Below are 16,456 nucleotides of genomic sequence, written 5' to 3'. Positions count from 1 at the left end.
TATAGTTATATTATCTTCTCAAAGAAATGATGCTATATAAATTCAAATAAGTGATATTATTATTATTTACCATTATGTGTCCTATTTTTATAGACTCAATCCATATCTTTGCTCTCCATGATATGCTCTCCATGGTTTATCTTGCTATTCTTCCAAGTATGTCTATAGTTGGCACAAGATTATAAAATGTTTGTGTATATTGCATATCATCCTTGAGGGAAAATTTTTTGGCAATGTTCTTTTCCAAACAGTTTCCTCTCATGTAATCTGTTTCATATTATAATGCCCTAGACACATTAACCTGTATTTGTGCAAGTTAATCTAATTTTGTTCAGTGTGTCCATATTTTTAGAGTCCCAGAATCCTCAGCAAGAACTCCCAATGAAATTGTATTGGCAGCATTTCTAAATTGGTAATAAAAATTCAGAAAATTAACAATCATCAAACTAAAAGACTTCAACTAGAATTGTTTCAAATAGAGTATAGATACATCTATTAATCTATTTAGCTTGTCTCCTTTGATACTTTTATTCCCAAACAAATTGATATATTCAAAACAATATTAAATATTTATAAATCTTAAGTAACTTCTCCTTTTTGGGTTAGCTATTAAATCTATTTTATCTGTAAATGTTTTTCATATAAAGAACATATATGTTTTAGAAATAAAAATATATCATGAGAGAAAGAAAGGCTCTTATTAAATGGTGTTGGGAAAACTCGGCAGCAAAATACAAAAGAAATAACTGGACCACTTTCTTACACATATATAAAAAATAAACTCAAAATGGATTTAAGATCTAAATGTGAGACCTGAACCATAAAGCTCAAAAAGAAAAAAAAAAAGTCAGCAATACAGTAATATTTGGATGTTGTCTTTAACAATGTTTCTTTTATACTTTCCCTTGGGCAAGGGAAATAAAAGCAAATATAAACTATTGGGACTACGTCAAAATGAAAAGCTTTTGGACAGAGTAGGAAACCACCAACAAAATGAAAAGGCAGTCTACTGAATGGGAAAAGAGATTTGTAAATATATATTTGATAAAAATGGTATTCTAAATATTTAAAGAACTTATACAACTCAACACACACACACACACACACACACACACACACACACACTCACACATACACAGAATTAAAAATTAGCCAGAGGACCTGAATAGACATTTTTCTAAAGAAGACATCCAGTGGCAACAAACACATGAAAAGAAGCTCAAAATCACTAGTCATTAGGGAGATGCAAATTAAAACCACAGTGAGATATCACCTCCTATCTGTCAGAATGGCTAATATCAAAAAGAAAAAAAATAACAAGTATTGATGAGGAGGAGAAGAGGGAAACTTGTACATTATTAGGGGGAATGTAAATTGGCAAAGCTACTATGGAAAACAATATAGGCAGTTCCAAAAAGAAGTTAAAAACAGAAGTATCATATGACCCAGTAATTCCACTATTGGGCATTTACCCAAAGAAAATTAAAACATATATTCTAAAATATGTATGTGCCCTATGTTTATTGCAGCATTATTTGTAATAACCAAGATATTGAAGCAACATAAGTGTCCATTGGTAGATGAATAGATAAAGAAGAACTAATGAAATATTACTCAGTTGTTAAAAAGGAAATATTGCCATGTTCAATGACAAGAATGAACCTAAAATGTATCATCAAGTTAAATATGTCAGACAGAGAAAGAGAAAAACCATATAATTTTATTTACATTTCTAATCTAGAGAACAAAGCAAATAAACAAATAAAAAATAAACAAAAATTCAGAAACACTCATAAACCAAGAGCAAACCAGTTGTTGCAGATCAAGAAAGATAACGGGAGAAGGACATGAAGGGGATGAAGAGGCACAGAGTTCTAGCTATTAAATAAGTCACAGGGATGAAAAGTACAGCAGAGGAGACAATGTCAATAATATTGTAGTAACATTGTATGCTAACTGCTTACTGTGGTGAGCGTTATGTGATATACAGAATTGTAAATCATTATATTGTACACCTGAAGCTATATTACACTGCATATCAGCAACTTCAACCACAACAACAATAGAAATAAAGAAATTTTAAAGAGAAAAAACATACTTATATATTATACAAATATTTTTATTGCTATCTGCATATGAATGGAATTTTAAATTTGAAAGTAACACAAATCCACTCCACTAAAACTTCCTCAGGAAAAAAATGAAATTTTACTAGACAATATTAAGGATAGCTCAGAAAAATATGTAAACAGCAAGATTGCAAAAATTAAGGCAGTAGCCATAGCAGTTAGTGACAGACATAAAATGTCATCATTCTTAACTCTGAAGTTTTACCATTAATGTGACTCACGTCCTATCCCATTTCTCTGTTTCTCACTGTGAATTCTTAATAAAGAAATTGTTTAGCCCAGTCTGATTAGATCCCATTATCTAGTCAAGCAGGGGCAAGAGGGAAGTGTCATTTGAAAGACAAATATATAACCCACAGAGTTCTGCTCATTTGAATGAGGGTGTGAGGTTCTCACAGAAGCGGTCCTGCAACATCATCCTATCAGGCACCAAAAACTCTCTCATCATAAACACACACACTGCACGCTTGAATAATGTCATAAAATTTTTTTTCCAGCAAATATGACTTGAACGCTCTCTATGGGCCAACTCCTAGGGAGAGAGCAATGAGCAAGATCTGATCATCTTTAAATTCTATTGGAATTAACAGACCATAAATGAATTCGCAGAGAAGTAAGTGGGATAATTACCTATCACAAGAAGTGGTGTAAAAGGAATGAGATCTAGAGAATGTAAGTTGGTGACTTAAGTTTCCCTTAGATAGGTTGTCAGGAAAGAAGCCTCTCTCAGAAATTGACATCTGTTCGGAGACATGAAAGATCAGAGGAAGCTAGCCATGGGATAGAGAAGGTTTTTCAGGCAAAGGTAACAGCAAGTGAAAGACCTTGGAGGAGAAAAAGTGCATTGTGTTTTTGCACAGAAAGGAGACATAAGCTACAGCAGAATGTATGCCAAAGACAGTAGCAATAAAGAGTTGGGGATAGTGAGTGGAAGAAAGATTGTGCAAGACTTGCATATTTATATCAAAATTTTAGCCATAAATCTAATAAACAAGGCATTGAAGGAAGAGTTTGAAACACATGGAGGTGGGGAAGAAGGACTATTGGAGGTTTCCAATAGTTCTTTCTTTCTAAAGAACAGAGAATGGATCCAGTGGCACTAAAGGATGGAAACAAGATATATATCTATTGCCATAATCTGGATAAGAAGTAATAGTGGCTTTACCTAGAGAAGTCACTCTTAAGATTAAAACAAAACCAACAACAACAACAAAAAACCCACTAAAGATGTAAAATTTGGGGCGCCTAGGTGGCTCAGTCAGTTAAGCCTCTGACTTTGGCTCAGGTCATGATCTCACGTTTGTGGGTTCGAGCCCCGCGTCAGGCTCTGTGCTGACAGCTCAGAGCCTGGAGCCTGCTTCCGGTTCTGTATCTTCTTCTCTCTCTGTCCCTCCCTCTCTCATGCTCTGTCTCTCTCTGTATCAAAAATAAATAAAACTAAAAAAATCTTAAAAAAAGATGTGAAATTTACTTTGGCAGACAAATCGATATTTGATTAGAATTGGAAAATGAAAGGAAGTGACAAATCAAGTCAGATTATGTGTTAGTGGTATCCTTTGCTGAGATGAAGAAGACTTCGTAGTAGCTAAATGATTGTGCTGTTTTTGTTGTGCACTCAGTTCAAACAATCGGTCATGACCCAGAGGTTATATTTTCCTTTAGAAGTGCTTTTACCCATAGTTTAAAGAAGGGTAATGGTTTCAAGGGTATCTGGTTTCAAGGACTGGCTATCCTTCTCAATGTTAGTTACATTCTCAGTAATTCTCAGTAATGTTAACCCCTTATGTTCCCCAGGCAGCAACTAGCAGCACTTGGAAGTTATTGTCTTATCAGTCTAAATTAGGAAATATATCAAATGTCCACTGAGTAGTAGGTTGTCAGAGTTCTGGAACTAAATTCTGTGGGTCTTTTTTTGTGTGTGTGTTTTTTTCTGAGGGGGCTTGTTTGTTTTCTGGTTTATTTGAGTTTGAGTATGTGTTCATTTCTGACCAATTACTGTACTAGAAAGATTGTTTATACTAGATAGCTTTAGGGCATGAGAAGCAATTCAGTCTATCAGTAAATAATTTATTTTATTAACTGTCCATTATATGACAATAGGCATGCAGCAAGGAGATAATTAAAAAAAATAGCCTTAACATTCTATTGAATTCTTCCCTTAAAAAAATTGTTTAGTTTTAGAAAGAGAGGGAGAAGGGGCAGAAAGAAATAGAGACAGAGAGACAGAGAGAGACAGATAATCCCAAGCAGGCTCTGCACTGACAGTGTGGAGCCTTATGCAGGGCCAGATCTCCCAAACCGTGAGATGATGACCTGAGCCAAGATCAAGAGTCAGGCTATCAACAGACTGAGCCTCTACGCACCCCTCTAATAAATTCCCGTCTTACTGCAAAGCTGTAAAATTCAGGATGAAGATAAAAAGGTAATGGATGTTAATGGATATTCCACAATTTGCTGCACTGTCTTTTAACAATTTCTATTTATTTTTACATGTTTATAATCCAAATTAGTGAAAAAAATTAAAGCAAATCCGACCTCTATTGTTGAGCATATTTGTTTTAATTTATCAATGTGGCTATCAAATAGAATGAAGATTATGTATTTTGAGAGGGGCATTTCCCAAGAATTATTTAGAAATAGTTATGCTCCAATATCCTTTGAAAAATTAATTAACAATGTTTGTATCAGTTAAACTATTTTTAGGTGTGTAATTTTCAGCTTATGAATTTTTTATTTTAATCAATTTTTGTAAACTGACCAGCCATTTTTGCCATTTTTGTAAATTGATTTGTATGTTTGCTGCCTCCTCTATACATCAATTGGCTAGTTAATTTGGTTCTAAATAATTAATTTTATCCTTTTCTTTTGTGGTTATTGAGCCCTTTCTAAGACCAAAAAAGATCTTTGGTGCCACCAGTCATACTTTCTATACAAATTTCCTAACTTGGGGGCATTTGGGTTCAAAAGTTCTCTTTATTTTCTCCTCAGATATGATGGTCTCCTCTCCTGCCTTCACATAGTGGCATAAGTGACTTACAACAATTCAGTTTTCTATATTTAAGGGCATTAAAACTTTTTTTAAAAATACCTATTTTTGAAAGAGAGAGAGAGTGGGGGAGGGACAAAAAGAGATGAAGACAGAGGATCTGAAGCAGGCTCTGTGCCTGGTGCAGGGCTGGAACTTCACAAATTGTGAGATCATGGACTGAACTGAAGTCCAACACTTAACCAACAAAACCACCCAGGTGCCCTGTTTAATTGCATTTTAACTCAGAAGCAAGTCAAAATTCAAAAAGATAAGGCTGTATTGACCTCCAGTCCTCAGGTGACCTCTGCTCAATGTGCAAGTCCACATCAAAATTTGCTAGTACTCCTGATGTAGCATCATTGTTATCTCTTGCACTATACTTTGACTGACATAGGAATATGCCAAGACTATGATAGCTATGTGAAGTCAAAGATATCAATAGTTCTGTTGATTGAACATGTTACTCTCATTTTGATACTTATTTATAAATTTTCATTTATTTAGACTTAGAAATCTTACCCACAAGTAACTAAAGATTGGAGGGGTCCCTGGGTGACTCAGTCGATTAAGCGTCTGACTTCTGCTTAGGTCATGATCTCACGATCATCACTTCAAGCCCCACATCCAGCTCTGTGCTGACAGCCTGGCGCTTACTTCTTCGGATTCTGTGTCTTCCATTCTCTCTGCCCCTCCCCTGCTCACTCTCTGTCTGTCTCTCTCTCTTTCTCAAAAATAAATAAACATAATAAAAATTCTTTAAAAATTATTAAAAAGATTGGGAAGGTTAAGTTCAAGGTCATCTAGTGAGTTGTAAAATTACATACTAAATTCAATGCCTGGACCATAAAAATCAATGTGCATTTCACTGCAACATATTTAACTTCTTTCTAAAATCCCACTGTACCCACAGAAAAAAAACTTCCCGATGAGTCAGAACTATTCTATCTTACTTAGGTGATTTGGCTTTAATATGTTCAGTACTTTGCAGAACAAAGTACTATTGTGATATATTCAGATAATAATACAGAAATGAGTTTGGAAGTGTTGGAAAAGAAGTTCTTGCCCTGAGAGTTTCTGCTTATCAAAACCTAAGTCTACCGCTTTTAAATATGCACATTCTTTCAAGGATACTTAGATATATTTAAGCTGTAAAGTCGGAAATAATTATAGTTGTATAAATAAAAACTCTTCTCATGCTTCAGTTAATTTTAATAACTATAATTCATAATAAGTGCAAAACGGCATGGGGTTCTAATAACGTAAATTCATGCCTTCTTGCTTAGGAACATTAAAAGGCCATGAGGCAGTGGGGGGGAGCATTTATTAAAATTGAAAAGAAGATTGGAAATATGAATCTGCTTATATGTATATGCATTACAATGCTGCACATTAGAAGATGTATCAACCAATACTATTTTCTAGATACATGTGAAAGAAAAGTGGAATACTTGAACCATTATTTTCACATTGGGAAGAAAAAAAAAATGAATCCCAAAATCAAGGTAATAACAACTGAGTTCAAGTTCAAGTTCAAGCTTTCTGCTTACTACTTCCCTAAATTTCTGAATCCTAATTTTCTTAACAATGAAATGATTTTACCTGCCTTACCTATTGCATAATGTTGTATTAAAGATTGAATAGAATGCATGCCTCTTTGATTTGTTAGATAAAAACACCATATAAATATAATTACTATCTACTGTGTTCCCTGAAATAACATAATATATATTTTTATATTAAATATAGTAAAGGTGTATTTGAAAGTTAAAAAAGTCAACTTCGAAATGGAAATACATGAAAGCAATTAATTCTATTTCAAATCTTGTGAGATTCAGCTTAATAGTAGTTAGAAGAACACATACCTTCTGATGAAAATATTTCAACACTAGAAAAAGTGAAAATTGCTAAGCCAACAATTCATATCAAAATTTAAAAAGGAATAGGGGCTCCTGGGTGGCTCAGTCGGTTGAGTGTCCGGTTTCGGCTCAGGTCATGATCTCATGGTTTGTGGATTCGAGCCCCGCGTCGGGCTCTGTGCTGACAGCTAGCTCAGAGGCTGGAGCCTGCTTCAGATTCTGTGTCTCCTCTCTTTGACCCTCCCCCTGCTTGTGCTGTCTCTCTCTGTCTCTCAAAAATAAATTTAATTTTTTTTTTAATTTAAAAAGGAATAAAAACAAAGAAATTCAGAGAAAGCCATAAGGTAAAGAAATAGAACACAAATGAACAGGAAGGTAGAGTAATATGGAAAATTCAATACACAGAGTAATGCTCTATGATACTGAGTAACTTTAAGTGTGGGAAATGCAGGATGTCTTTTTTTTTTAAACTATTTAAATGAACTGAAGTGAGGGAAACTCTAAGAGGCCAGACAAAGAAATAAAGTATAACTAATTTACTAAGTTTACAGGTATTTACTGGACACTTAATATGTGCCAGGCACTACTCTAGCACTTGTTAACAACAGTTAAAACAAACAAAAAAAAGATAAATATCTCTTAGAGCTTTATTGCAGTAGGAAAGATTGCTAAGCAAAATTAAAAAGTAAATAATTAGTACATTAAAGTGTAATGAATGTTCTGAAAAAAAAGTAACTCAATGAAGCATGATAATGTTTTCTGGGGAATGGAGATTATAATTTTAAACAGAGCAAAGAGAAAAGTCTTATCTTTCTCAAGTCAGTCTCATTCTGAAAAACACAAAATTACTCTTAGGTTAATTTTCCTGTCAAAATTCAGATTTTGTAAACATTCAATTGTCTACTTGGCATTTCAACTTGGATTTTTAGTTAATATCTCAAATTTAAAATATCCACATCTGTATAGAATGAACATCAAAATCTGCATCACCTTGCCACTAAAACTATTTGACCTTCTATTTTCATCAGTCAATGGCAACCCTAGACTTTCAGTTATTTAGAACAATAAATAATAGGAAGATTAGTAAACAAAATCTTTCAGAAATCCCTGTTTTCCTCTTTTTCTAACAAAGGATACCCAATTTGGCCAGAAAAAAAAATTATCTCAAAAGCAAAGTCAGAAATATCAAAAGCACTTACATGAGTATTTAATGGATCAACATACATATATACATATGTGTGTATGTGTATGAATACATGTACATAAATACTTTTACCATTATTTACTGGATCAAAGAAATATGGACAAATTTCATATATACATATGACACATAGTATATCACTATTTTACTTTTAATTATTTATCTCTGTATATGTGCCATAAAACATTCCTATGTGTGTGTATGTGATGTGTGTAACTAAACAGAGAAAGCTTGAATTTGTTTAAATAGACATCTTTAGGGCACTACAGCTCCCTCTGAAAATCTACATTTTTTAATGCACATAATAGTGCTTATGAAAGTTTTAATAATGTATATATAGATTCCATAAATGTGAGAAAATAAATTTCTATTTGTAAGGTTTATTGGATGGAGGCAGAGATGGGAGGACAAAGAGACCACATTATGGAGCCAAGAAGGCCTTTATTGGAGTCTGCAATTCCCGGGCGAGGTTCCGTGACTCTGGAGTGGGGTCAGGGAAGTCGCGCCTGGTATGGGAGAGCAAGGTGTTTTACGGGTGCAGGAGTTCCGGGTTTGAGCTCAGGTGGGCAGATAGCCAAGTAAGGGCATCTTTGGACGGTGGCAGGATATGATTGGCTGCTTACTTCGGTGGGGAGGGGGAAGCTGGAATTCCATGGTGAGGCATTACAGTTTGAGATAGTCCAGATTGAGAGTGGGGGCCGTCAGTCCTGGTGGCGCCTGGATCTGTTATCTGACCTGCAATAAAATGGCCGCTGGTGCTTTCCAAATGGCTCCGGTCATCCCAGGTTTGGGTTGTCAGTGTTCGCAGCTCTCCACATCAAAGTGGCCGCTCAGTTGCTTTCCCATGGCAACGCTTACACTATTGTGTTAAGAAAAATATTGCAATAAATCACATATCAACATGTTTCAAAGAATTATAAAAATTGCACTAAAGAAAATGTTTCAAAATTTTAAATGAATATTTAGTTTATCAGTGGGTAAAGTCAAAAATCATAAAGTCTAATAGGAAAGACAGACACTGAATGATAGTCACTATAGTATAACAAGTGAAATTAGTGCAGTGTAGCTGAAATACAGGAAATGTATAATTTAAATCTTTACATTTTTAAAGTTTTTTATTTATTTGGAGAGAGAGGGTGAGAGAGCACAAGTGGGGAAGGAACAGAGAGAGAGAGAGGGAGAGAGAGGCAAAGAATCCCCAAGCATGCTCTACAATGTCAGTGCAAGCCTACACTGTCAGTGTATACCCATGTACGGTGAGATCATGACCTAACCTAAAACCAGGAGTTGGCTACTTAACTGACTGAGCCACTCAGGTGTCCTTAAACATTTACATTTTTAAAAGAAACAATAAACTTTAAATTAGCCATACCCTAAATCATAAAAGTTATCAGAAGAACAGCAAAATCAATCTATAGATACTGTACTAAAAAGATATTAAAGACAGGACATATCCTGCTGGGAGCCGCACCGGCCTTGCTGGATGACAAGGTCACAGTAAGGAAATGGTAGAAGTAGCACGTCTCCTACCACAAGTGACGGAAACTGGCATCTCCTTCTGCTACTGATGCTCATGTAAAATTAAGTCTGTTGCTATTGATTAGGCCTCAGAATGTTCTAAATCAGACCAATATTCCCCAGAAACCTCATGGGAGGAAGCATATTCCAACCTCTATGAAGAGGAAGTTAAACAAAGCACTGCAGATGTTTGTCAAAAGGCTCTTCTATTGAGCTTCACAAACTTAAGACACGGAAATAAAGGGGGTTAAAGAACACAAAGATAATGTTTCCCCTGGCCTGGAGAAAAGGCCTAACTTAGGAAATAGAAACAAACAAGAGCCAGGCCTAAGTTACTGAGCATACATATGCTAATTTGGTGCCCATTGTGAGGATAGGTAAGAGTAGTTACAACTTAAACTCATGCAAAAGCCGGCTCCTCTAGGGAGCCTATGGCACTTACACCTTCAACATCAAAGAACAAGGTGGACAAAAGGTTTCCTTACTAACCACAGGAATGTATTCTTCCTCTTGTGAGCCAAATAGAATGCCTCTTAGCCCTGTTGCTGCCTGAATTTTAGCTTCATTGTTATAAAATGTGTTTGCTACCTGCTTCTCACTGAAAACATCCTGCTATCTTCTTAGTTGTAAGATTTACTACCGGTTCAAACAAATGTGTATGTGATCTGCTTTTCACTGAGAATATTCTGTTATCCTATGATGTGTAAGTTACCTCATTGTAATTAGAATAGTTCTGAAGAAATGCCTCTGTAAAACCTGTTTCTGCACCCTTTTCAAAGCCTCTTTATCACTGAGAATTATTTGTAAAAATTCCACCTTTCGATGTCATAAGTCTATAAATAAAGGCCCAAGACCTGGCTAGGGAGGAGATACAGGAGTTTAGATGGATATATAAGGAGATATAGGAGTTAAGAAGGAGATACAGAATACAGAACAGAGAAGAAGGAGATACGGGGATAATAAGGAAATAGGACAAGATGATGCCAGTCTGGACCAATTAAAAAACTGCGTGAATCTTTCCTGTCCACCCCTACCCCTTCAGGGAGTCCTGGACCAGCTGGAGCGGGCCTCCGGCAATATCCCATCAACTATAAAATATGGATTCAACAGAAAACAGAAACAAAAGTTAATTTTTGAAAAGCTATTAAATTTGAACAAAACAATAGTGATAGTGCACAGGAAGGTCACACACAAAATAAATGTAAATATTCTCAGCAAAATATTAAAGTATATTCAGGAATTATAAGGAAGATAATTTCTTATTGCACATTATTTCAAGTATACAAGTTTATTTCAGGGTTAGGGATGTTTATTATTCAAAATTTAAAAATTAACGTTACTCAATTTTTTACCAAATTAAAAGAGAAACTCTTAATTGCCAACAGTACCTTTGATCAAATTTAAGTCATTATAAACAACTTTTTATAAATCTTTTACCAAATTATAATAAAATGGTACACCTTAACTTCATAAAAGGCATCTGCCATAAGCCTCCTGCAGACATCACCCATTTCTTCTTCTTTTTAAATGGATCAATTATTTAATCAGATTCTGTGTAAAAATTTGGAACACCAATTTGTGAGGATAAACTCCATTTGCGAGAGAAAACAGAGTGGAGGTGGCCCTGAAACTGACAAAACAGTTCTGGTTATTGGCTGAATTTGAGTCCGCAGCTTTCTGGTCAACCTTGCGCTTCTTATAATCTCCTATTTCTCTTCTATGTTGAAGATCTCGTGTTCCTGGTATCTGTGTTTACACAGCTTCTTCTTCTTTAAATAAGCATCTGTGAGTCGTTTTGAGATTTTCACTCTGCTGATATTATTCTCAATGGAGGGCCCGAGGTCCAGTCATAAGTAGCAAGACATTGGTCAGTTGCTTAGGGAAAACCACCCTCTTGCTTCTGTGGTGTCCAGTGAGGATGATCAAAACAGTTCCAGAAGTGCCACTGGCTCACAGTTTTCTCACAGGCTGGCTCAACAGCTTTCAAGGCATGCCTTCAGCAGGATAATATCTAGGCATTTTACAAAGTTTCACCAGTCAATTACCACCATTCTAGTCACCACCAACTGGTTTTGTGACAGTACTAAGAACTGTTTCTTCTCAACCCTGGATTTAGCTGCTGAATATTTCCTCTTATACATGGGTTTTCTGGAATATCTGTCAATTCCTCTGACTAGGACAGGATTTTGGTTGTAGTGGGGATGCTCTTTTGGCACTTTAGCCTTAAGATTACCGTTATTAACCTTGCCACCAGCATCAGCCTTTTTGGCTTCAGGCTACTTCTCTTGAGTAAACTGCTTCTCAGATTTTTCACCCACCATCTTGCAGGATGGAAAAGAGCAAGCATCATCCATTTTGAACATTAAACATCTTCTTTTAAGATGAGGAATGTGACAAGGATACCTCCAAACAAGTGATTCTATTTAACACTTAAGTGAAAGAGCTAGTCAACCCAAGAAAGCCAGAAATATAAACTATTTTAAGATTTGAAAATTGGATATACGCTTTGAGCTATGTTGAAGTAAGACAAAAACATTGTCCCATCCATCCTAGAAACTTTGAAACCAAACAAAATATTTGAAACTATAGTTCTCAAGCATTAAACAAGACAGTGCAAGATAGTGGTCCTTGAGAAAAGAAAACAAATAAAGGGAGCCTTAGGGTTTTTCAAGATCACATTCTGAAAAGAATTTCAGAGATAAAGGACCTAAAATTAAAGTTAAAATTTGGTGTTCACTTTTCAAAATTATGAGTAGGAAGATGTCAGTCATCAGAGTTGCTATTCTATATTGAAATGTAGACCCTAGTAGATACTATTTTGTAAACTATGTAAGATTTGGAGAGAACAAAATGCAAAATAAATAAGTAAATAAATAAACTTATAAACATAAAATAGAACAGAATAAGAGAAAACTATAGCAAACAATATTATTCCTTAAAACCAGCCATGATTCATTAGTAATAAGTAAAAGATAACCATGTCTCATTAATCATTCCTACCTAAGAATAAATATAATAATATATATGTAAGGCTTCTGTATGAAAATTAAACTTTATTGAATGATATAAAAACACAATAAATAAAAAGATGCAATATTAAGGGATATAAAGACCTAATGTTGTAAACAGTCAATTGCTTCTCAATCCATTCTCAATAAATCAGTGCCAATAAAAACATTTTGATGCTCAAATTTATAAGGAACATTCTTTACAAGGAAAATATCTTAGGAGAATCAAAATTCTTTCAGAAAAAAAGAAGAAAGGAAAATCAATATTTAATATCCATAATAATTAGTGTGGTGTTTGCAATAGAATAGAAAAATAAGTGTCGAAAGAAGGAATAGCACTAGTGTTTCCAAATCAGACCAATGCACATATGGAATTTGGCACGTAATAAAATGAGCACTCGAAACAGTAGGGAGGGTATAAGAATTATTTTTCAAACTGTTCTTGGACAACTGGCCATCCAGTTGGAAGAAAAACAAAAAACACATAAAGGATCCTTGCATCTCAGTATTCATACACACACACACATACACACACACTCATTTACATACTTAATATATAAATACATATATTCTGGTTAAAGATTAAATGTTAAAAACAAACACAAATTTATAAGAAAATATCTTTATGCTAGTGGGATAAGAAAAATATTTTAAAATCATAGAAATTCATAAAACCTTAAAAACTGGACATATTTGATAGCAATTCAAAATATATAAGCTTTGATATGGCTAAGATAACCATAAGCAAAGTGTAAAAACGATACGTATGCATGATCATGTATATATATATATGTCATAGTGGATTAGCATTTGAATTGTAGATAGGAAAACATAACAGAAAAAATAAATAATTGAAAACATATGAACAGACCATTTATAGAGAAGGAAACCTGACTGGCAATAAACAGAAGAGCATTTGCTCAACCACGTTACTATTGAGGAAATGCAAGTTAAAACACTGCCATATCATTCCAGATTTACCAGATTGCCAGTAATCAAAAGTTTCGTGAATATCAAGTGTCTGGGCAATGCTGTGTGAGATCTAAAATTGGAAAGCAACTTGGCAATATCTGGAATAGCTGATGGTGCACATGTCACACGAACCAGCCATTTCACTTCTAAATATATATTTTAGTCAAAACTTGAATATGCATCTAATGAGACATTCAAAGGAATGTTCACTGAACCACTATTTACAGTGGTGTGGTGCTTTAAATGTTATCACTAGGCAAGTAGATAAAGAAAATATGGTATGTAGCATATTTCAATTCAACAATTAAGATGAATGAATACAGTCTGCATGTATTAACATGAATTTATATAAAATTTTTGAATGAATAGCATACTACAGGAGGAGATGTGCAATATATAAGAAAAGCAATGAATATTTCAAAGTGTATTGTTTGTACATATGTAATAGAAAAAATATTAAAGCCTGTGTGGAAATATTGCACATAACCTTGGGGAAGTAGTTATCTCTGAGGAGGAACAGAGGGAAAGAGAATCAGATAAAGCATCTGATCTATTGTTAAATTCTGTTTCTTTAAAGCAAAGATCTGAGGCAATCCTGGGAAATTTGCGAAGTGTAAATGCATTTTTGGTACATTTAAAGTCTGTCAAATTTTAAGAGGTTAGATAAATATCAATGATGTTTTGCCCCAAAACACTCAGGCCATTAATGCCTTAGCCTCCGCAAAACCATTACACTGTAATGTCCTCATTTACTATTACAAACGAGAGGATAAGGGAAGATCTAGATGGCTTCTCATTCATCTTTGTACTGTATCTAACTTGAGTCTGGCATTTAATTTGGCTGATCATATAAATAAGGGAATTTTCATATTTTAATATATTAGGGAGAAAGCATTTTAACATGTCAGTGTATTAGAACTATAATAATTTATTAATAATTTATTGTCTTCCACAAACATACACTTACACATATCAAGCAATAAATACACATAAGATCTGTGGGTGTTTTTATATATATGATACATATGTGATATATATGTATATCACACACACACAAGAATATATGATTAAGTGTCTAAATCATCTAAAGAAAGTAGAGAATCCTTATTTTTATTCTAGGAAAGCATATAAAAAAATAAGTACATCACCAATTAAAATATCTAATTTTTGTTTTGTAAATTGGGGAAAATTGTTATATATAACTTTTCCCAATCTTATGAATTTAAAGAAACTTAGAACATATTTGACTATCATATGGCATTATCTATATTCATTCAATTGAACTAACCAAAAACATTTCAGATAGTATATTTTGATAGATATCTTCCCAGAAATAAAAATATTTTAGAAAAATAACTAACTAGTAAGAAACTCAGCAATACTGGGGCACTTGGGTGGCTCATTTGCTAAGCGTCCGACTTCAGCTCACGTCATGATCTAACAGTTCGTGAGTTTAAGTCTCACATCAGGCTCTGTGCTTACAGCTCAGAGCCTAGAGCCTGCTTCAGATTCTGTGTCTCCCTCTCTTTCTGCCCTTCCCTGCCCTTCCTGATCACACTGTGTCTTTCTCTCAAAAATAAAGAAACATTAAAAAAAAAAAAAGAAAAAGAAAGTCAGCAATACTTATTTTCTTTTTTTTAAGTGGGCTGAGATCATTCAATAATAGTGCCTTAGCATCTCCTAAGGTAAGTACTTCAAATCTTGTGCAAAATAATCAAATCAAATAAGGAAGTTTAATGTCAATAAATATATGTCAAGGATAAATACCACTGATTGAAACAATCATTTCCACATTAAAGTCAAAAGTATTCCTGCGGACAGCTCTAACCAACAATTATTTATATATTTGTTATATATACACACACACACACACACATACATACTGATAGATCACAATACGATTTAAATAACGAAACAGTAGATTGAGCTACCATTGGTGATTAATTGCCTTGCTTGTATACTTCATAATTCCAAAGCTTAGTTTTGTATATGTCATGCTCCTTTATTAAATTAATTATCCCTCAACCACTTTGAAAGTTTCTTGAGAGCAGTGTTTTATCTTTGGGTATGCTCAGCACAGTGCCTGTTACATGATAGGTATTTAATAAAGAGTTGTTACATGAAGGTGACAGTATACAATGGGTTAAGTAGGTACCAGTGCAGTTCAGTACAATCCCCACACAATAATTCATAGAACTGTAATTTTCATTTTTAGAAGATTTGGCTTTGTGTTTGGTAAAAGAAAAATAATATTGTTATAGCATCCCAAAATAAGCCTTTAGAATTAGTATCTGAGATTATAAATAATGAATTAAAAATTATAATAGATTACACAAAATGAAAGAAAACATCTTAATTTAATTTTGCTGATAATGTTTCTTTCATATTTTCTATTATATCAAAAACCAACATGGTTTCTTTATGTATATACTCACACATATACAAATGTTTGAAAGCATATTTGCCATCAACCCTTATGCTACTATAGCGCTGACTCTGGCACAGGACCCAATAAACAGTAAACATGGGTCATTTGTTGATTAAATGGTTAAAAATCATTAAATTAATTGGTTAATGGGAAATATCTAACCATAGGGTATCTGTCTTCTTAAATAAAACTACCTGGATAAGTTATTATTTTCCCATTTACATAGTAGCTCTCAATTTAGGTATTATATTACTGGGCTAATTTGAAAAATTATTTTTAAGTTATTTAATTTGCATTGATGAGCCTTATCATTATA

The sequence above is a fragment of the Suricata suricatta genome, chromosome 10 (genome assembly GCF_006229205.1).
Source record: "Suricata suricatta isolate VVHF042 chromosome 10, meerkat_22Aug2017_6uvM2_HiC, whole genome shotgun sequence".
Classification (NCBI taxonomy): Eukaryota; Metazoa; Chordata; class Mammalia; order Carnivora; family Herpestidae; genus Suricata; species Suricata suricatta.
This window is presented reverse-complemented; position numbering follows the sequence as displayed.